Here is a 23,277-nt window from a genome sequence, read left to right as displayed (position 1 = left end):
TAATGCCCGTTACAGCCATCAGCGGAATGGAAGGCACAAGGAAATGGCTCACAAAGACCCCGGTGGGAGGCAGAGGGACCACTGGGCCTCTGGGATTCTGTTTGCCCCAGGGTCTCTCGATGGTTCCACAGTGCTCTATAACCTAGCCAGCATTAGAAACCAAAGTTTCATTCGGATTGGACTGCTTTCACAAAGTCCGTCCCTCTGCCTCCCTGTGAAAATGGACACATTTATTATCAGTAAAGGGTAAACAATAGAGACATTCCCACCTTTCAAAATAGTTTTAACCATCATTACTGGTAACAACAGTTGTGAATTGTTACTCCACAACGGTCGACTGGTTGTTACTGTTACAACAGCTGTGAGGTGTTACTCTATGATAGTCCACTGGTCACTCCACTGTGTGGGGCGGCAACATTGGGGAGCCAGAATGACGAAATACCCCCCAATGTCTCCTACACATGGGTTCATTGAGTCCTGGCTGTTTCCCTTTGACTCCTTCCATTGGCATCCCACAAGGCCACACATGGTCGACCTGCGCACTCGTGGGGCCCCTTGCAAGGAGTTCCCTCGAGTAACCTGCGTTCAGTTGTCCTGGCTTGTTTTCTGGGCACAACCCTCACCCTACGACCCTTGAGCAGCTGTGAATTTGGCTCCTTGGCCAGGAGTGTGGCTCATCCTTTCTTGGTCTAATGTCAACATTTAGCTCAAACGTCACTTCATCCAGGAAGCCTTCTGTGGCAGATTATAGACCACTCTCCTTCCTGTGGCCTCCCTGCTCCCAGCACTCCTTCCCAGGACTTGTGCAAAGTGACTTCTTGGTTTGCCCCTCAAGAAGTGGTGACTTCCCAGAAAGCAGGACCATGTGCTTCCCTCATCAGCCCTAGTACGCAGCCTAGCATACAGAGAGCAAGCTCCGTGATCCTTTGTTGAGTGATGAATGAATGAATAAATGAATGAATGAATGAATATGATCTTCTTAATTGTTATAAATAGACAATTCAGCCTAAAAGGTTTTACTACCATTTCAGGTTCTATCTGAGTCATTTCAATAATTCTAACAGTCCAAATTCTCACAGTGCTGAGGACTACATGATCGGAGTATCAAGATTCAGACACATCAGCCTGGGAATTACTAAAAATACAAAAAGCAGGATCACACACACACACACACACACACGTGCACATGCACAAACTCCTCTGCATACTGAGAAAAGAAACCAGCAAGAGTGGGTCCTGGTGACCCTCAGTGAAGATATCTCCACTTTACAGTTATCAGTGTTGGAATCTGCTTTGCTCCAACTTAAGAAAGTCTGTTAAATTAAATTTCAGGGATTTCACAAAGGGGCGGGTATCTTCTTCATACCTCAGCATTCCACACAGATGAGTGTGTGCGTGTGTGTGTGTGTGTGTGTGTGTGTGTGTGTGTGTGAAGGAGATAGAGGGGAGGGAAGGGAGAGAAGGGGACTGTTGTCAGTTTACATATGTATGATTCAACAGATCTGCTGATTTCTTCCAGCATTGACTTTCTGGGACAAAGGCCAATTTTCTTCATTTTTAAAATATCATAACATTTGTGTTTACAAAAACTGCTATAAAATGCCATCAGCTACAAAAATCCCAGCTTAATTTCTATTTCGACTTTATCAAAATTTGAGGGAAAAAAAAAACCTTTGGGGAATACAATTATCTGTGCTTAGCCGCAGCCCACAGATAAACATGGAACAACTGTTCCCGGCATTGGGCCGCGCACAGGCACCTCCTCCCTTAGCCCAGGCGCGGCAGCCAACGCCAGGCTGGAGCCGAGCCCCACGGTGTAACCGAAGGAACGTGACTCTGGTCCGACAGACTGCGCCCTGTGGTCTAACTGTAGATCTAGTAAAAATCACACTTTTTACTAGAAGGGGACACACTCTTTACAGAACGCAAACACCCGTTTCTCCCACGGATGCTCACCCACGGATGCTAACGTGGGTCCCCGTTAGGAGCGTAGTTAAAACACACAAGAGCACACGTGCCGCGTGAGACCCGGCGATAAGAAACTGTGACATTTTAATATTTTGGAACCGGAGGGCCGCCCCACGCTGCGGCGGTGGGTAAACCTAGTTTAACTCCCGTTGATAACACTGATTATCCCAGGATCTAATTTTCTCTTCTGGCCTCATTGAAGATCATAATCTTCCTCAAACGCCTTCCTTTATTGTTCTTATCATCTTACTGCTCGGCTACGAATGAATCTCTAGAGCTCTAAAAACTGTCTTTGAGTGGTTTCATGTGTCACTCGAAAAATATATATATATTTGGTAAACTAATTGAACCTAGGATGAGTTTTAGGCTGTTCATCAGGAATACCGATATTCATCCGTGCTCTTTAAACCCCAGCCGACTGGGCGATACGGACCCCATCGTCAGAAAAGCAGAGTCTGGGAGGAGGCCGGGGGCTGGGCCGTCCCCGGAAGCATCCTCTCCATGAGGAGATCATTCTGTCATCCATCCAGCAGGTAACCCCGGACCTCCTCCACCCTGACCTCTGCCCATTGGGGGAACACACCTCCAGGAAGCCCTCGGTGACAGGTGACAGTCACTTCTTCCGGCTTTGGAGAATGCTGAACTTGACATGTTAATTTCTCTCCTATGATGTGCAGCTGACTGGCCACCTCCTGGTCTTTACTATTCCTCACACCCCCGTTTCAGGAATCCAAGAACCTCCTCGCTAAATGGATGGAGAATACAGAGGGAGGGAAAATGTCTTTGAAAGAGAAAAGGCGCTTATTTTACCACGAGAGAATGAAGTCGGTTGGTGGATTAAAGCATATTCCCCAGGCCTTTAAGGAACTGTGTTAGTGATTTACAGGAATTATGAGAGCAAAAAGGCCCTGTTGTTTCCAGAATTTTGAGCTCAGCCTGTGGCCTTGGACCAGATGATGCCCCAAACCAGCCTCTCTGGGAACTCACATCAAACCCTGGCTCATAATTTATGTAATGACACCGACGTGGACACTGATTAGCTACTGATCAGCTCTGTAATAAAGGCAGCCTAAGCCCCTAGTTTATCATTCATTTATCTGAAGTCATTTTGAGTAATATCACGAGATTGTAATGTAACCATTATGCCGCGCAGCCATCCTGGGCTTGCGCGCGGGGCCGGTGAGGTCCGAGCCCTGGCCGGGTCGCTCCGCTTAATTTACTCACTTCTTACACGTTTATGAAATTGGAGTCAGCAGCGGAGTGCGGAAGCTGGAATCGTGAGCAGATGCTCCCACAGACGGATAATAAGATGTTCAACAGGAAGTACGGGGAGACACGGTCACAGTAAGAACCGTCTTTGGGGGGGGGGGGGAGTCATGCTCGCACTCGAGTCAGAATCAAGCCATTCGGGGCTCACAACCAACTCGAACTTCTTTCGACTCCGCTCCCCCCGAAGGGTTTATATCGACATCCACTTTGCTGCTAGGAAACCCTCTATTAGGACAACTGTGTCTTCGGGCCGCAGGGAGGGTGACGGCTGGAGGGTAGATTCCTCCAGAGAAGGGTTTGGTGGGAAGGCTGGAGGTGTGGTGATGCTGTGGGGGAGGGGGGACACCACAGAGCAAGCAAGGGGCCGGGAGGGGGAATCAGCTTCAGAAACAGAGATGGTGGAGGGGACAGAGACAGGGGGTCGGGGACACTGCACACCCCTGGGTAAGGAGAGCAGAGGAGGTGAGCCAAAGGAGGGGGCTCTGTCCGAGGGACTATTGCCATTACAACAGGCCTTCAGTCCTTCCAAAGGTGTTGACTGAAGGTTCCGTCTGGGATTCTGCCCAGGGTCCTGGCCCATCTGCGCATCCTTACAACCAGCTGGGGGACAAACTGGGATGTGAAATGAGGATGAAAAAAAAAAAAAAAGACGACGTTTTTGAACTGACTTGGAGAGAGATAGCCATTGGCTTCCTTGTGCTCAGGGTATGCCCAGAGCCACAGTGACCAACACGGGGCCCTTTCGGAGGTGGGTCCCAGCACAGCTCTGAACCTTCCAGACACAAGAAAAAGGCCAGGATGTTAATAAACACAATGAAATCACATAACAATAACAAAACATCTGAAACCATGAGTTTCCAAAGACTATCTCCATTGAAATAAAGTGCAGTGCAGAAGACGGATCAAATGTCCTCGCACATTCATGGTCAAGATGTCCAGCCACTTTCCTGAATGTGCTGGTTAGTTTCCAGTAACTTCTACTTTGGCCAGCGCAGCAGGGGGCCCCTCACACTGTGGTGGCATCTACAGTGCATGAAAGTCCAGCAAGGACCAGTAGAGAGGACATCCTCAGGCTGTCCCCCCAACCAGAGTGCAGACAGGATGGGTCCGGAAGGGCTGCAAACCCCTTCCAGCTGCAGCAGTGATGATAAAGGACTCAGCACAGGTGACAGAGGGCTGGGCCAACCGGGTCTGGGAGAACAGGCAGCTGGACAGTGAGCAGTGCCGCCAATGGAGATGCCAGATAGGCCAGGTCACTTTCTCCAGCTCACCTCGGACAATGACCTGCCACTGAAGAACCTGCCTCAGACTTGTGAAGCTGTCCATATGGAGATAATATGACTGTACTGCACAGGACCCCTGAGAGAGGCTGGACCACAGCAACATTGTTACCAGAGGGCTGGCTGCAGTTAAGACCTCCATGTTGCTCCTCACTCACAATTGCCACTGGAAACACAGCCACTTTGAGCTCTACACAGCAAAGCACCTCTGGCCAAGTTTTTCTTTTTTATTCCACATCAGGGGGCTTAGCCTGGGAGTTTTCCTGACTTTCAGGACCTTTGAAATTAAAAGCATAGTTTTGTGTATGTGTCTGTGTGTGTGTGTGTGTCTGTGTGTATTCTTAGATATAAACATGTATGTGTATGTACCATATATGTATACACACATGCTGGACTTCCCCATGGATAAGATGTGCCCATTTTTTTTTAAATTTGGGATCTAAAACTGGGTGCGTCTTCTCCAGTGGTTGCAGTTTTTTTTACTTGCATTTCCTGCTTTTGGCGCTAGTTTTTGTGCTCATTGTTGATGACAGTGATTCGTCATCAGACACAGATGAGGACGAGCTAATGGATGGGAGTTGTGACAGTGATGAGGAGTGGTATGAGTTTTATGATGAATAAAACTTGAGTTCAATAACTTTATGTAATACATTTTTTTTTCAAATTTCAGGCCCCAAAATTAAGGAATGTCTTATACATGGGGAAATACAGTATAAGTATGCAAGCATGTACATATATAAATATGTGTGTACATGCATGCAAGTGTGTGTTATCTATATATGTATGTGTATCTATGCATCTGTAGAGAGACAGATAGATGGATGGACAGAGGATAATAGATAGACCTTTCCTTGCACAAAGAATCCAAGAGTGTATCAGATGCCCCCAGGGGCTGGTCAGCAGGAAAGGAAAAGAACAGAGCCCTAAAGGTGGCTTACGATAGTGCGTGTCCTCTGACATGAGCTAGTCTTCTTACTCCATCTCGCCCACCAAGCAATCTAAGTCCGGGAATGTCCTGGACCGTCAGCCGAGGAAGGTGGGAGTGTTGCCGTGGGCGCAAGGAGAGCAGGGAGCTCTCTGCTGCTGGCAGAAGCCAAAGGAGGGAGGTCTCCCAAAGGGCAGGATTCCGTGTAAGGCGTCCTGACGCAGAGGCAGCGTTAGGACGGGTTTGTTCTCCAGGCGAATGCGTTCCAACGGACCGGCCACTGACAGAAAATCCACAAAAGACACCTTCCCACAAGGTGACAATGAGACAGGAGGGCGGCCCGCACCTTTCACAAGAAGGAGGACCAGGCAGGTGCGGAGGTACTCGTCAGGGTGGGCTGCCTTGCTGGGGCAGGAACAGAAGGGGGCTCATGGGGGCACGGCCTTCTCCAGGGACACGGGAGAGGTGAAGTGACTCCCGACTCAGAGGAAACAGGAGGTTTTCCACGGGACCGTGTTCACCAGGCCAGTAGTGGCGTGCCGAGCACGGAATCCTCAGGGGACACAACCTGTCAAGTTTGAGGGACTCCAACGAAAGAAAACATGACCCGATCTCTCCTTCCCTCTCGTTCCTGAGAAACACGGGAACACGCAAACAAAGCGATCACCCGGGAGCCCCGGCCAGCAGCCTCGCCTGCAGTGCTGGAAGCCTCTGCCTCGTCCCGGGGCCCATTCCTCCAGGCAGGCGCCGAGCCTATGGGAGGCAGGGGCAGCAAGCGCTTCCTCACCGAACAGCGCCCTCTCCTGCTACTTCACGTCCTGAAGAGCACCAACATCTCCAGGTGAACGATTTAGTTGTCTAGGAATGACATGTGGAGGGAAGGGAGTGGCCTGGGCAGGCTTAACAAAGAGATCAACACCACTTTTATGTTTTTTATTTTATGTAAGATTTTTAAGCTTAACTTAAATGCGTTTAAACCTTCTTGATATTTCATCAATGACTCTTTGCACTTCTCCATGCTTTTTTTAATTTTCCGAAATTAAAAACATGTCATCAATTTTAATATTATGTTTTTACCATTGTCGACCTGAATAAATGCACACATGGCTGGTTTACCTTTAAAAAAAAAAGATTGCTAAATTTGACTACACACAAAAGAGTAAAAGTTCTACACAGAGAAAACCCCCACAAACACAAAAAAACTGGCCAACCATGGACAAGAAGAGCATCTTTGCAACCCACACTGAAAAAGAGTACTCTTCATATATAACGGTTTGCCTCAGATCAATAAGAAAAAGACATGCTGGAGAACTGGGCATAAAGAAGAGTTGTACAGAAATTCTGTCAGCCAGACCAAATTGCAAGGAGAACACACAAAGATAAGCCCATCTGTTCCCCCTCACATGAGAAATAAAAATTTAAAAATGGTTAAAACTGCAGAGGAGGAATCTGGGAGCTCCTCTCTCAGGGCAGCAAGGAAAACAAGCTTATGCGCATCTCCGTCAGGACCCTGAATGTTCAAAGGAAAATCCAACTCAGTCCCACGTGGTTTAGTAGAGAGTTGTTCTGGTGGGCTCCTGGCTCAGTGATCTGGTTCCGGTGGGCTCCTGGCTCAGTGATCTGGTTCCGGTGGGCTCCTGGCTCAGTCGTCTGGTCCGGTGGGCTCCTGGCTCAGTCGTCTGGTCCGGTGGGCTCCTGGCTCAGTCGTCTGGTCACCGTTCCACATCCTCTGGTCATTCTACTTCTTCCCCTGCCTGGTTTGCCTCTTGACAACAAAGTAACTCCAAGGATCTAGGCCTGTCATCTTCATGACACTCTGTCTATGGCCTGGAATTCCCAGCAAACATTTTGCGCATCTGTCTGACGAGACTGCTCAGGTCACCTGCTTGGCCTGTGCACCAACGGATGCAGCCCCAGGATGGGTGAGGTCTCCCAGTCCAGTCCTGAAGCCAGGCTGGTGTGAGCGTCCACCTGCCATGGGGACTCTTGGGGCGACAACGGGGTTCCTTCTGGGAAGAGGAGGGAGGGAGAGGGTTCTAGAGAGGACAAGTGCCAGCCGGCAGGTCTCTGAAAGGTGGGAGCCACACAGCGTGTCACTCTTTTGATAACTCGGATTTCTTGTAAACCCTGGACACGCGTAGGAAACGGATATGGTTATGACTTTACCAAAGGTGACAGGTATCCAAGAGACAGTCTGCTGACTCCGCCTCCCCAAGAGTGTGAGGTTGAGGTGCTAGTTTACCAGAGAGTGGGTTCAAGGCCAACGAGACACAGAGGACCCCGAGGTGGAGAGGAGGCGGGCTGTGGTCCCAGAGAGGACCAGTGACCGTGGTCACTCTCAGTAGCTCCCAGCACCATCCTCCTTCACCTGCAGAGAGAAAGGGCCGGACTGAGTCTCTGAATCCTGACCTTTTAAATACAGGTATAAAAACCATGTGACTCCTCTCTTTCTCAAAGACAGCACCGAAAGCCAGGGTAATCCAGCTCCCGACGTTAACTTGTCGAGAAGGAAAAATGAGGACCATGTACCACATAATTCAAATTGCATCGTCGTGAATGCAAATGTTTCGATTTGTGAGTGAAAAGTGAATAAAATTTTGTCAAAATCTAATACCCACTTCTAATGATGGCACATATTTCCAGACGGCAATAAAACTTTCCCCCGCCTTTAAAAGAACTGTACAGCAGCTTGGAAAATCTTCTCCAGAGCTAATTCCCTGGGCAACAACCCCAGATCGAAGTCTGTGTTCTGTGGTCCTCTTGATGACCTGGGCATAAATAAAATATCACTTATATTTTTAATTAAAAAGGCTAAAAATAAACGTACTAGCGAGACATGGGTTGGGGAGGTGGAAGGTGATACACAGCACTCATCCCATAGCTAAGCCAGGAGAGGCGTAGAAAATGAAAGAATGACAACCCAATCCGGGGAGGGACAAATATGAGATGCTCTCAGTCCTGAAGCGCGGGGACAGGCAGGTGACACGATGGCAAAGCCTTGGAATGAAGCGCCCCCCGAGGTGGAGATCTCCTCCTGGGGGCACTTGAGGGGCACCCACAGCACGGTGCCCTTGGCCGGATACAGAGAAATTAATTTGCCATCGGACGGTGGCTTCTGCCTTTAAAGAAAAATCATTATTTTAAATCGCCTCCCGTCCTTTTTTTTTTTTTCCTCTATAAGAGAGGCTGTAGAAGAATCTGAATGTTTCTTAATGATGCAGGACTTATCTATTCTGGGACCACCGAGTACACAGTTTCGAGAGTGCCTTTGACTGTTGCCTCCATCCCCGTGTCAGGCTGTCAGCCGTCACTTGTGTTGTCATGGTGCCATCTTCTAAAAGTCCCCTCGTATTCCTTCCAGCCCGATGCTTCCAGCAGACCAGGCGCCTGGAAACCGAGATCATTATGAATTGAATGTGAAAGCACGGTCAATGACAATGTGCTCAGCCTCCCTACTGGCCTCTGGCACAATTATGTCAAAGCTTCAGAAGTCGCTCTCCTTCCCCTTGGAAGAGGCAGGGCCAGGCCACCCAGCCTGGAACTCAGCTCTCACCTGGTCCTGGCTGCTGCCAGGCAACCTCGAAGGGGCAGGCGGCTGGTCTCATCTCTGGGGGGACCTCGGGTTCCCCATCTGTAAAATGGGGGGTAAATCGTAGTACCGCCAGCACAGAGAAGGTCCTGCCCTTCAGGAAGGGGTTGTTAATACCGGTGAGCTGCTTGCTCTCAGGAGGAGGGTGGGGCCAGGGCTGGGGGTGGAGATCGGGTTTGTGGGGGAGGGGTGGCAGGGGGAGGTGAGGATCCAGGGGAAGCTCCTTCAAAATGGTTCTCTTGGTTAACAGGACTTCTCAGAAAGAGTTTTTGGGGGTTTTTTTAATGCATATATTTTATTCAGTTGGAACCTTTAAATCACTTCCTGGTATGTTGCAGACACAACAGTAAAGCTTAGGCCTCCCTGGTCTCAGCCGATAAGCCCCCCCCCCCCGACTTCTATGGCGGCTCCTCCCTCTCTTCAGCCACCTTTTATTGAGTATCTACTACATGTAGGGCTCAGTACAGGAACCAGGGACCAGAGCCAGCCCCTGCCTCACGGGGCTTAGGGTCTAACAGGACAGACAGAGGGGACCCAGCCATTATGAGTGCGGCCACCACAGCGAGGGGAGATGCCCGTGCATTGGGACTTCACCCCTAACTCTTTGTTTTTCCTGAAACCTGAAATGTGGCTGGACACTGGCTGGGCTGAGGTGACAGGGGGTCTTGCAGCATGGGAAGGGGAGAGGTGCCGTGGAGCAGAGGAAGGGACCCCCGGAAGAGGCCCAGGGTGGTCCAAACGTCTTGAAGTGGAAACAAGCACAGCCCAAGCGAGGTGGGAGGCACACCAAGGCGCGAGGGCGACAATGGAGAGGCGGGCGGATCGAGGACCCTGCCAGGCACCGGGGCCGAGTGGGGATCTCTTCCTTTATTCTAAGTATCTTTGGGAACGATGAAAAATTAAAATACACATACTTGATATTTTGCCCAGTTTTATTCATTTACCTAAGACTGGGAAAAATCAGAAATGTTTGCTTTACCCCGGTTCAAGGCAAGGAAGTTTTTCAAAGAAATAATACAGACGCAAAAGCCACTGAGTAATATGTTTCCCCGGACATCTGTAAGCGTGATGGGCATCGTTTCCCCCAGTTCATTTTTCTACCTTAAAGGATCACAGTTCAGAAGCCCAGGCAGACTGCGTTCATGGTTCAGGGAACTCTTTAAGCCCATTTATATAAGGGAGGGGGGGGGTGTATTGAAATCTTTCCAAAACAGGCATGTATAACTTACAGCTGCAGAAAACGCACCAGCCTCTTTTGTGAGAGATCCCGTGTGCTTCCCCAACTCTGAAGGCTGGGAGGCTACATTTTTCTTCTCCAAATACCTTCTTACGCAGCCTTCTTCTGGGTCCTTTTCCCTGCCCTCCCCGCCCCCCACCTATAGTCTGACTTTAACTGCATGCATGCATGCATTTGCCCGCTTACTTGGAACAGTTCCATTAAAAAAAATAAACAAATTGCCTTTACCACCTCCCAAAGCCCACACTCCCCGGGTAGAAGCGCTGCTAGGTTTGCTCCGAGACTGAGCTCCAGCCAGAGCAGCCCCACTGTCCATGGTCTTCCGGAAAAAGAACTGCTCCGTCTTTGAAAAAGCACTGATTTCCCCTTGTTGCTGCTCTTCCCTGGATGAGTGTTTGAAGAGTGTGAAAGGGTGAGGTCCAAAAATCCTTGCAATACTCCTCATGAGAAAAAAAAAAAAGGAAAGAAAAAAAAAAAGATGGGAAATTGATTCCGGTTTACGCAGCCTGCCTACAGCACCTGCCTTTTACCCCCCCCCCTCCCTCGCCCCCCCCCCCCAGCCTGAGGAATGGAGGGAGCCACCCCCCTCCCAGGTTAGGCCAATTTTCCCGATGCAAAGTCAAACAAAAAAAAATAAAAAATAAAGTGATTTAAGGATGGCCTACTTTTTCCAAGATATACAGTCTGTCTGCAGAACATTAAGGAAAACTGGCTATCGGCCCAAAGTGTTTTTCCAAACCACTTCTTAAATATGTTTCTGGCCAGAACCTTGTAGAAAAGCCCACACTGTCATCTTGGAGCAGGGAAGACGGATGCTCTCCTGTTGCTCAGAGCCTCTGTTTGGCCCCAAAGCCCCCAGGCGCTGTTAAGTTTCATTGTGATCCAATACCCATCTGCCAGGCTGGAGCCTTGGGGTGCTCCCAATGCCAAATTTATCCAGGCTGATATTTGCATGCAAATATGTAGCTAGAAATGAATGCTATAATTAGCATCCGTGCAGAATTTGCAGGTCTGTCCCTCAAGCCCGCCGCACAGTTTGGGGAGAAGCTGACACAAGTGGCTGGTCGGAGAGCCCTGTTTCTCCCCGTGGGAGCAGACACCCCGCATGGTGGTCGCCTGGCTTGGCACAGCGTCTCTGCCACACCGGGCGAGGAGCTCCATGGGAAGGCACACGGGCACCAGACCGATTTTGCATTTATTTAAGGACATTTCGTCCAGCCGAAGAGGTTGGAAGGTCAGACGTGGAAATCAAGGAGTAAGAACAGCAAGGAAGGAGGTTCTACCCGGCCAAGGTCTCGTGACAGTAAAGAAGTATAATCCGAACCCATAGTTCCCTACATCCCGCGTCGGGTCTTAAATCTGGGTCGCGGTCCAGTAATTAGGTGAAACAATTAAAACCTGGATGTTTTCGTCAAGGAAAGCCAGCCAGAATTAATTCAGAGTTAATTGAAGTGAGGCAGCCATTCTCATGGATGGGCTGACTAGAGATGAACTGGGTAGGGGTGGGGTGGGCTTTGCTCTGCTTGAGAAATGGGGGCGGGGATGGGGGCTCAGGCAACTTCTGAGAGGTCCTCTCACACCCCTCCAAGGTTTCATGGGGAGGCGGTCCTTTCTGACATAAATAAATGAATGAATGAGTGAATGAATAAATTTGAATACAGTAAACCTTCAACAGACCAACTCCCTGGACTGGGGATATTCCACACAGGTCCCACATCAGTGGACCGGAGAGCATTTGAATACCCACCAGACAGAGTGTCTGTAAGATAAGTGTAGGCTGAATCCTTCGACAGTGTCGTGGTCCCGGAGGTTGGTGCCCTTGGGAGGTGAGGAGGTCCTGAGGGTGGACCCCTCATGAATGGGATTAGTGCCCTTCTCAGAGGCGACACTGGAGCCTGTTTTCTCCCCCACCCCCCAGTGTCCACCATGAGAAGACACAGAGGGAAGAAGGCCATTTGTAAGCCAGGAGGAGGACCCCCTCACACACTATGTCTGCCAACACCTTGATCTTGAATTTCCAGTGTCCAGAACTTTAAGAAAGAAATGCTATTGTGTAAGCACCCTACCCCGGTCTGTAGGAACCTGTGACAGCCGCCTGAATGGACTGAGACACAGCCTGCCCTCGTCATGGGACACGGGGCTGGCCAGGCATTGGAGCTCCTCACAAAAGGAGAAGAGACGTTTCGCACGTTCTCTAGCTGATGTGTTTTCAACATGGATGCTCGTGAGAGCGACTAGAAAATGCATTCCGGCTAGCCCTCCCCCATCCCACCCCTACAGACAGCAGGGAAGGGGGACGGGGCCGAGCTGTGCTGGACAGAAATAAATGCCTTTCCAAGGTTAACCTGTCGGTGGTGACACTGGGACAGCCCTCGGCCTCCCCAATTCCACTCCAATGCTCTTTCGTCACTGGACCATTCACCTTGTCACGTGTGTGGCCAGGTTTCATCTCTGAGCCGATGACAGTGAAGGCTGTGGCATCCATTAATCTTCACTACAGTCCTCAGGAACTAGTTAAGCATGAAGGGTGACAGCCCCGAGCCCTAGGGGCTTTGACAAGTGAAGGTCCTCGGGGTATTGTGACCCTGGGGTTTGCTCTTTCGTGGGTCCCCGGTCACTGGAGGCAGGCAGGGCAGCCTGTCTTGACAGGAAGGACTGGTCGTTAACTGTCAGGAGCAGGTGTTTCAGCCTCTGTCAACAATCTTAGGCTGATGGGTGGAGGGTGGAGGGTGGGGGGCAGAATCCGGAAGTGAAGGGGACCCTGGCAGCTGAAATACGACCTCGTCACAGAGACAGTGAGGTGCCCTTATCAGAACCGGTCCGGCTCTGCCAGGTCGAATATCCCTCACCGGCTTATTGACGGGCACGCCTTCATTGCATCTGTTGAATGGAAGCCTTGGGTATTTTCATTCTGAAGTCACACAGAATGACACATCCCTGTCTTCCTATAAGTCTCCGTCAACATGCCACTCCGGTGACACGCCACACGCCCTCTGGTGCCCACGCTCCCTGCGGGGCGCCCCGGCTCTGGCCCCAGCCTGCTAGACGGACATCCGCGGGTCTGCTCCCCTGCGTTCCCAGCTAATGAATGCCGGGCGCGGGGCGTCTTCCCCTTTGAAAGGGAAACTTTCTTACGCGTCCAGCCCGCAGATCTGTTCCCGCCTCCTGGTTTTCTCCCGGACGTAAGTGGTGAGAAACAACTGGAACACGACTCTGGGGTGTCAGGCTGTCAAAAAAATTATTAATGAAATTAAAACCCGAACACTCTCCCTCGTGCTATTTCTGGCTGTGGCGCCGCACACGGCACATGTGTGAGCAGCTCCACGCGGCTGGCGGCCTGGCGGCTCCACGTCACAGGAGCTGCTGCATGTCAGTGAGTTGCCCCAGGGGATACGGGTGGAATATTTTACACCTGAAATGGCCTTATTTCCAGGCAGTGGCATACCATGAAACGCAGCTCCCCGTGTGTGCAAGAGAAACGCCGCTGGGTGGGAGCGTGTGGGGGGGGTGGGGGGCAACGCGGCGGAGAGCGGTGGCCGGAGCCAGCGGGAGGTGCCCTTGGAGGGAAGCAAACGTGGCCAGCCACCTGCATTTTCAAATTTTGAAATTTCAGAGGCTCCTTCTGTCATCTGCAGTCTCTTCTCTCGTCCCTCAGCAGCTTTCTTTTGTTGGTCTGACATGAAAGACCTGCTTCCAGGGGCAGCCAGGACCCTCGTTCCGAAAACCGCGCGACAAAGCTGGTAGCATGCTCTGGGACTTCACCAGGTGGCTGTCAGCGCCACAACCCCTACCAAACACAAAAACAAAAACAAAAATCGCATCTCAAAGGAAAGTTGATGAAATGATGATTGATTTTGTATACATTTATTGCTAAACATCCCTTCATTGTGTGTGTGTGTGTGTGTGTGTGTGTGTGTGTGTGTGTGTGTGTGTGTGTGTGTGTGTTGGAAGTTGGTTCATTTTAGGGAAGAATTTTCTCTACACCAAAGTCAAACTTAAAAAAAAAAAAAAAGTACAGTCACCTAAAAAAAAAAAAAACATGTCTTCTTTTATGCAAAATTCACCAAATTCTCCTCACCCCACCTGTCACACAAATGTCAAGTCTGATTCGTTTCCAATGAAAACTCTTAGAGTGGAATTTCTCTCCCCGTTTATCTGTCCCCTCTTTCCTCCCTTGTCCCCAAATAGTATTAAAATGCTTATGCAGAGAGGCATGGCACAAGCAGCTTTTAGAACCATCCCTTTTATTGTCTGCCGAAATGTTTTGTTAAATGTCACAGTGGGGAGAGTGTGTGTTTGTGGAGGTAGGGGTGGGGTGGGGTGGGGTAGGGGGGCTGGAGTTCAAGAACACTCAGAAATATCCTATTAATTCTTCATAATGCGGTGACAGGCACTGCTTAAAAAACAAAACCCGGACGAGCAGGCAGCAGTGAGTCACCGGGGGGAGCTGCATGTGGCTGCCCCTGCCAAGGCACAGGGACGCTCCCTTCCAAACAGGAAAGTCATTTTTAACCCTGTTTTCTTCTGTGGCATTCGGCGAGCTGAGTCACACTCCTGGCACTCCGCCCTTGGTTTTAATTGAACACATACTATTAAACCCAAACTCTCATTCTGAGTCCCGCAATAACCTGCCATTTTTTTTTTTTGTCTTTAAAAGGAAAAAATAATCATAATAATTTAAAAGGCCAGGGAGTCACCAGTGTCCATATTCACTGGGAACCATCTGTTACGCCTCTAATTAAAACCCACTTGTAATGAGCTTGTTAGAGCACGCAATGTGTCAGGTACAGGATATTATTCACGAGGCAGTTGTTTGGGTGGCTGAACGATGCTTTAAAATCCTATTAGTTTAACAAAGTAACGTATTAGTGTTTTGACCCAACGTACAAGAGACTTCAAGATGACCTGGCAGGCTGCTCTAATATTTTTTCTCTCCCCCTCAAATATGTTGCTATTTCTACCTCAGATACAAGTCAGATGGCCTCTTATAATTGCAGCATCAAATCTTTGTCTCAATTTTCAACTGCAGGTGATTTCCAATGATTAAAGATGCACAACAGGGAATAAACAAAAATGCTTACATGCAATTATTTTTAATTAGTATTTGGCTATAAAGTGTATGCCTTCATAAAAAAGTCTGTTATTCACATAAACATCTGTTACCATACACACAAGGAAACACTGTTCAGTCCTGCCACCACCACGCCACCAAAACAGACCGCGGAGGGAGGCTGGGCAGGAAGGCCCGCGCACGGGGTTTTCTGAACAAAAGACAGAGAAGTCTAACTGCCTAACCAGATCCCCGGGACACACCCTTCCATCCACATTGCTCACAATCGGAGGAAGGGCCCTCGCCGATGGAACGGCACTTGAACATGTTAAAATAGATGGAATTATTCTTTGAAAACAATAGCATCTCCGCGCACAAGACAATTTCAAATTCTTTGACTAATTTTGCCCCACGTGCATAATCAAGATGGTTTCCTGTTTGCGCGCTCTCGGCCGGCTGCTGATTTTTCCCAGTTTCTCTGCCCTCTTATTTTTGTTCATTAATACATCCAAAGTTTGTGGGGTGCAAAGGCTTAAATCCCAAGTGCCAAGTATTAGCTTTGTTTCACGAAAGCCTCCAGCAAGGGAAATATATATATACATTTTTTTTAAGTGAGCATGCTCCCACCAAGCATGGGGAGAGAGACACAGGGAAATAAATTAATACCGCATAATTGATAGGTGGAGAAGAGGCTGCTCTTCGGAGCACTGAGAGGAAAATGAAGGGGAGGTGTGAGACTACCTTGCCCATGAATTACTGAATCGGTGGGAATTACGGGCTCCCGTTGGCAGAGAGGCTTGGAAACCACCCGCACCCCACCCCCATCAGCAACCCAAGTTAACACATTCTGCTCAAGCCCAAAAGCTGCAGCTTTTATTAAATGCACAATGCACGTGCCAGAACTTATCTTCATTTGCATGAAAATGCAAACAATAATTTAATCGAATCACACAGATCGGCATCTCTCCTGTTGCTGAGCAGAGCGTGGTTTGCTTGTGCTCAGAATAAGGAAGAAATCATAACCTCTCCACTCCGGGAGTCACAGCCCCTCCGGGACTCAGGAGCTGTGGTTACTGCAACACCCCTGCACCGGGCTGCGGCCTGACCCTTACAAGGTGATGTTCTCAGGCTGCACCTGGAACCACCCTGCTGGGAATACTAAGGATCCTGTCCCATTCATGTTGGAACGGACATGAGGCTAGGGTTGTGAGTGGACAAATGGACAGAAGGAGTCTCGGTATCCTGGCCTCAGTCACCCCTACTATACAAACTCAACTCTGCCTCTAAGGAGGGAGAGAAAGAACCCACGTGTGAGGAGAGATTCCTGGGGTCCATGCCCCACCTGCAGGCTGCCCACCCCCTTCCACAAGGAGAAGCTCCATTGTCTCCGGGCTCGGCTGCAAGGCCAGGCTCAGCCTGCCGCCTCCATGCCTGCGAAGCCCAGCCGGCCAGCAGCCGACAGCCCCGTCCACTCGAGGGCGGGCTGCATGATCATTAGCAGCCCCCTGTAATTTAAAAATATAACCAAGAACAAGTGAAAGGAAGAGATATACAGTGGGACTAAATCTATTGATCAAGAGCCCCCCAAAGACTGGCCGTAAATAACAGGGCACAATGACCAGAAGAGGCAGGTTTACATTAAATCATCAGCAAATTCACTGCCGGGTAAGGCTGGGAGCTAGCCCAGTGCTCACTGCCACCTTGCAGGCAGGAAGGTAAAAAAGATGGCCCATTCCTCACCAGGAGACGCGCTGGGCGCGGGCCAGGCTGCCCTTTGCTGGGCGCCCGTCTCTCACGCGGGGAGTCCTCATTATTCAATCACACCCTCGAGGGCTCCATCCGGCTTCCCAACGTGACTCCTCCAGTACTGCTTGTCCCTGTGACGGACAACTCGGCCACTTACCACTGCCCTGCCCCTGCCTGTGGGCCTCCCTCTGGTCTGGGTCCTGGAGTTCGAGGAGGGCCATCTTCTACTTGGCAGGGATGCCCAAGTGTCCACTGATGGTCCTGGACCACCCGGCGTCACCTGAGCCAGCCGGAGGGCATTCGGCCAGCAGGTGGGTAGAAGAGAACCAGCTTGCTACCCTCCTATCAGCTGTGTGATGGGAAACCCCGTCTGCCTCTCATGTCAGAGGTAGAGAATCCCAGAATCTTTCTTAGCCGAGGGGATAAAACTAGACCCACATTTTGAGAAACAAAGTGTTCAGCCCCCTGTTGCACGTGTTGAAAATGAAATAACAAATACTATGGATACTCAGGGTTACTCAGATAACCCTGTGATGGGGTCCCACCGACAGAGTCTCTATTACCGGTTTAGAATATTCCTAGGAACGTTCCCAGCTGGACCCCGGGGGCAATAAGGCGCTCACCGTGGGCACAAAACTGGATGGAGAGGGGGTGCCAAAACACTCAATAACCAATGCACAATATGTTTAGATATCTTTACTGTCAAAGTGAATGCACGTTAATCAACAACAATGCTGCGGCCCACCAGGCCGCACCCGAGGCCAGAGGAAACCCCCGTGACCCTAACCCTGTCTCTGTGAAACATTTGGGTACTTGATTCACCGTGGAGTTTTCCTTTTTTTTTTTTTTTTGTATTATTTTATTTTATTTTATTTTAAGTATTGCATTAAAATACTATAAATCTTGATTGCTGAGCTGTCTGGAGCCTGGTAAATTCTGTGCCCAAAGCGAGCGCCACCCTCAGCTGCCCCTGGTCTGCACTCTGACGCCCAGTCTGGGGGAAGCCCCCTCTAGCCGTGTGCACTCGGACTGACGTGAGCGGCTCTAATTCCTGAGGCCAAGTGCTTGACTCCCAGCTCCGGGGGCACTTGTGGCGGGTCTCCTACGTGCCTCACACTTGGGAAAACGGGACACAAAGTTTCCCCGACTGCAGCAGCCCGGCCCTCGCATCTGTGGCTTTCCTGGTTCTATAGAAGCAGAATGTCTTCTCTGAGGGCTTTGGGGTTCTTGGTGATTATGCAATATCTTCTGTGCTGGTTATTACCTAATGTTTGTACTTGCTGCATTCATTTCTTATGTGCACATATCACTCGAGAATATCGTCAGCAAGAATTAATCATCGTTAAGATGTCTGCGGGCACGGGTGGCATTCAAGCTGGCAGATCCTTGATTTTATGGCCATTTATTATCTTGTCAGCAGAGATAGGCCGCCTGATGTGGAAGCAAGGCCACTAGCCAGCCGGGGACGGGCTTCTGGTCCCGTCCACGCTCCTGTTGGTGGATCTGGGCCGCAGTGCTCAGGCTGCGCACCTGCACCTCCCGCTGTGCACGGCTCTCCACAGCCGCGCCTGCCAGTGCGCAGGCGCGACAAACTCCCATCAGCTGTGGTCACGGCTGTGACCTCTGCTTCCCCAGGCTGCCCCGGAGGACCTCCGTACGGTGTGATCCTGCTGCCACAGCTTAGGAGGGGACAGGGTTTCCACCCACGGGGCCGCCTTTGACCAGCAAAAGACAAGCTGCTAGAGAAATGCCTTCTTCTCCTTTGTTCCCCATTGGTTACAGAATGATTTCCAGGGGGGGGAGGGCGGGAATCCTGCTGCTCCTAAAAATATCAAGCCAGTGGCCGCAGGGGTGCCCACGCCATCTGCCCCCTTGCGGTGTGTTCCCGTTTTCCTTGTCTCGCGTGAGTGAAAATTCCGGAAAGCGAAGTTCAGAGTTTAAAAAAAAAAAAAAAAAAAAGACTAGAATCGTTAGCCCAGGAATTAATACATTTGTGAGGATGAAGGAAACTCGTAAGTTACTAAAACAGGACTATAAATCAAAATATAACATTTACTAAATATTTTCAGGAACGTGTGGGAAATTAAATCACTGCTGTGTTTTGGACAGTTCCATCTGGAGAGCAGAACAAAGTGGTTTCCATGTGTTCGGAAGAAACTTCGAAATATGCAATTCTTTTAAAATTTTTAACAAGTTAGAAAGCTCAGTCGTGTCCCTAAGACACACTCTCAGGTACCTCAGCACCGCGCGGCATCCCGAGCCCCCCCCCCCTCCCCGCGGCAGGCATCGGCCGGCATCCGCCCGCTCCCTTCTCGCCACTCTCCCCAACGGGGCGACAGGGATCACTGATTCGCCTGCGCTGTGTCCCGGTGACACTACCCCACAGTGGCTTTTTCTTACTTTCCCATGGTCACCATGCATAGGGGTTGCCTCTCCGCCGCCACAGGACACAGCAGTCCATCGCCAGTCCCAGCTTGTGGTTCGGGCAGAGAGCAGCTCACAAAGAGGTCAGTGAAGCGCTCCCTGACATATGGGCACAGGGACCATCTCATCTCTCGCTCTCTCCCTCCGGCATGAAAACTCCACGAATAGGAACCTGGGGCTGCCCTGGTGACGGTGCAGGGACCATGGAGGGAACTCGAGGCAGACAAGGGTCGGGTCACCACAGAGCCCCGGGGGTAAGGACAGAGAGACACAGAGAGAATCTTCTTTGACCTAGAATATTCTTTAACCTCAGACCTCAGGTTCTCAGTGTCATGAACCAGCAAATTACCTTGGACTTCGGTTGAGTTTCCGACACGTACGGTGAATGAGTCCAAATCACATTTGGTTCTCAGGGAAAATGTGCTGTCCAGAGTTTGTGTTGCGTCGCGAGTGTCCACAGCCGCTATAATGTGGGATTCGACCTCACAATCCATGTTCTGAACACACCAGTTCTTCCAAGTCTCCCGACACTAGGTTTTTGGGTTTTTGTTTTTTTTTACTTTCTTATTTCTTGTCAAAGAGCACCTTTCTTCTGCTTGAGGTTTCTACAGCTCTGTTCTCCTTACGAACCCTTAATGGGGAGAAAGATTTAACGTCTAATTGATAGCGAGTATAGATTTGCTTTCGTTTCAAAGTTCGTTGAAATGAAGAGTAGCGCATCCTATCACTAACGCCACAGGAAGCCTCATGGACAAACACTAAAGCTTAGCAAAGGCTCTTCAGTATTGATCCAGACAACCAGGTCTCAATGAAAAAAAAATAAGATTTTCAAATTCAGGAAGCCTGGGTACTACTTCTTGCTTCAAACCATTTTAAGCAATGAGGCCAGGAGCTTCTTTGATGGGACACTCCTGAAAAGCATCTGCCAGTTTCTGTAGACTGGCCACAGCCCCGTTAGGGCAGGCTTTCCGAGTATGCTGCTCCGTGTCCTCTAGCCCAGTGGTCCCCAAGGCCCCGGGCCGTGGACCAATACCAGTCTGTGGGCCATTTGGTACTGGTCCGCAGAGAAAGAATAAATAACTTACATTACTTCTGTTTTATTTATATTTAAGTCTGAACGATGTTTTATTTTTAAAAAATGACCAGATTCCCTCTGTTACATCCAACTAAGACTCACTCTTGACGCTTGTCTCGGTCATGTGATACATTTATCCGTCCCACCCTAAAGGCCGATACGGTCCGTGAAAATATATTTTTTCTGACATTAAACTGGTCCGGGGCCCAAAAAAGGTTGGGGACCACTGCTCTAGGTGACTTGTTAAAAGACGAGGAGAAACACCTGAATTATCACCTCTGGTCTCGGAGTCCATTCCCCCGTTTGCTCCGGCAGCGCCGCCACCCAGGAAGCCAGAGAGGCAGTGAGGAGGAGGAGGGCAGCCGATCCCTGTGCTGGCGGACCCTGCAGTCTGGCGGAGGACCGGGAACGGTCCGCCAACAGGTGCTTCTGTTTATGAACGGAGAGGAGTGTGAGTTGGGGAGAAGCCCGGGGCTCGTTGAGAAAGTAAGGAGGCCTCTACGTCGCATGGGGCTGAGCTCAAGAACTCAGAAGAAGTGGGAGTCGGAGCCAGTGGTCACCCAGAGTGCCGACAGGCCTGAGGATCCTTAGGAGCAAGGAGGGGTGATGAATTCTCCCCCGAGTACTTTGGACAGGAGATTCAGCCATCTTGATAGTAAATACTGCAGGAGGAATCAACCAGAGGAGTCTGGAATATGGGGGGTGCCCCAGGGTGGCCCCGTGAGTTACGGAAGTCCCACGCCTCTGTCAGACTTCCTGTTGCCTGACACTTCCATCATAGAAGGAAGTCGGTCATGCCTTATGTTGGCTTGGTTGAGTGTGGACATGTTTTGCAGGTGGTCCATTCCATGTGCCTTTCCCTGCGTCAGGAGGGACGGGGTAGTTACGCTACGTTGGAAATAGGGGCGTTCCCACCTCATTTCTCCCAGACAGCTGTTTTCTGTCCCAGGGCACGCTGCCTCCTTGCCAATGTAGAGCACTAGCCACCCGTCTATGGAAGACATGCACGTCGTCGGGGGACAGATGGCTCTTGAAGGAGCATGACTTTCCGGTTTGTCCCCGTGATCGAGCCCTGCTATTTATAGAGAGACCCTTCTACCCTGCCCCAGTGAGAAGGAGTCAGAGTGAGGCTTGGCCCACTTTCTGAAAGATACATTCACCTGCTACCGCATGACTGAATCAAAGCATTCCATTTCTGAAGCAGCTGAGATGTCGCTGTTACCAGGAAGGACCTTCGTTCACATCCGTGCAGTCCTATCTTTGTGGAAGGACCTGGAAGTTCTTTACCTGCATCGTCACCATCATCACCATCAACATCACCACCACCAAGATGGCGGACGAGAGTGAACCTGGGATGGCCCCTCTGAAAAACCAAGTCATCCGAGGAACCTTCGGGGCTAAATAAGGAGCCATGGTTCTTCTGGATGCTGGCGTCAATCCTCTTCCACGGGTCAGCGTGCCCCTTGACCTGAATGCACCTTACCTGCGCCTGTGTGGTCACAGCCAGGAAACTGCTCACAACCCACTGACCAGAACTTCATCATGGGGCCAGCATCAGCCACAGGGACACAGAGGAAGAGACTCTTTTTCCTGTAGGCTTCTAAAATCATCATCGCTGAAAGGTGACCGTTGGCGTCGGTGGACAGTCAGCAGTCCTTGCCATCATTCCTAAATCGGAGGCGGGACCCTCGGCTCTGCGTTCTGGAAGCCTCCGTCCATAGGCAAAAATGCCCAAGTTGTTGCCTCTCTGGCTGACGCGTTGCTAGTGTGTTCTGAAGCAAAGTGAGTTTGTGTGTTGTGTTGACACTGCCTTGGTTTCCTGCCAGCGTCCTCAAAACAAGACTGGTGACAACTCCGACTATGGAACTGTAGAGGAGTCGTCACTTGCATCTTTCTTGTTTTATCACAGCGAGTACAGTTTTTTGTTTTTCATTTTTAAGTGGTGGGTGTTAGACTCCAGGATGCAAGCAATCGCTCTTTCTCAGTACAACTGTGGGATGTTGGAACTACCAAAGCAGAAATCTCCTATGGAGACTCGGATATTCATCCACCGTGACTCTCTCGGCACTGTGGAAGGGAAAGTTATAAGACTGGCTCTTGGGGTGTTTCCAAAGATTGAAACACTAATTTAAAAGGATATGTGCACCCGTTATTTGCAATGGCCAAGATTTGGAAGCGGACCAAGTATCCCCATCAGTAGAGGAGTGGATAAAAAAGCTGTGGTCCATTGACACACAATGGAATACTACTCAGCCATAAAACATATTTTTTTAAAAAGGAAATCGTACTTTTTTCATGGATGGACCTGGAGAGCATTATGCTCAATGACATAAACCAGTCAGAGAAAGACAAGCACCAGGTGATTTCACTCAGATGTGGAATCTGATGAACAAAATGAACTAACAAGAGAAAGAGAGGCAAAACTCAGAGACAGAGAACAAGCTGACAGCTGTTGAGTAGATGGGGCTGGGGGTGGTAGAGGCATTGAGAAGGAAGGAAGGAAGGAAGGAAGGAAGGAAGGAAGGAAGGAAGGAAGGAAGGAAGGAAGGAAGGAAGGAGGGAAGGAAGGGAGGGAGGGAGGGAGGGAGGGAGGGAGGGAGGGAAGGAGGGGGGAGGGAGGGAAGGGGGAGGGAGGGAGGGAGGGGGAGGGAGGAAGGAAGGAAGGAAGGAAGGAAGGAAGGAAGGAAGGAAGGAAGGGGGAGGGAGGAAGGGAG

The sequence above is a fragment of the Saccopteryx leptura genome, chromosome 13 (assembly GCF_036850995.1).
Source record: "Saccopteryx leptura isolate mSacLep1 chromosome 13, mSacLep1_pri_phased_curated, whole genome shotgun sequence".
Classification (NCBI taxonomy): Eukaryota; Metazoa; Chordata; class Mammalia; order Chiroptera; family Emballonuridae; genus Saccopteryx; species Saccopteryx leptura.
The sequence above is the reverse complement of the archived record's forward strand: the minus strand, read 5'-3'. Positions refer to the sequence as shown.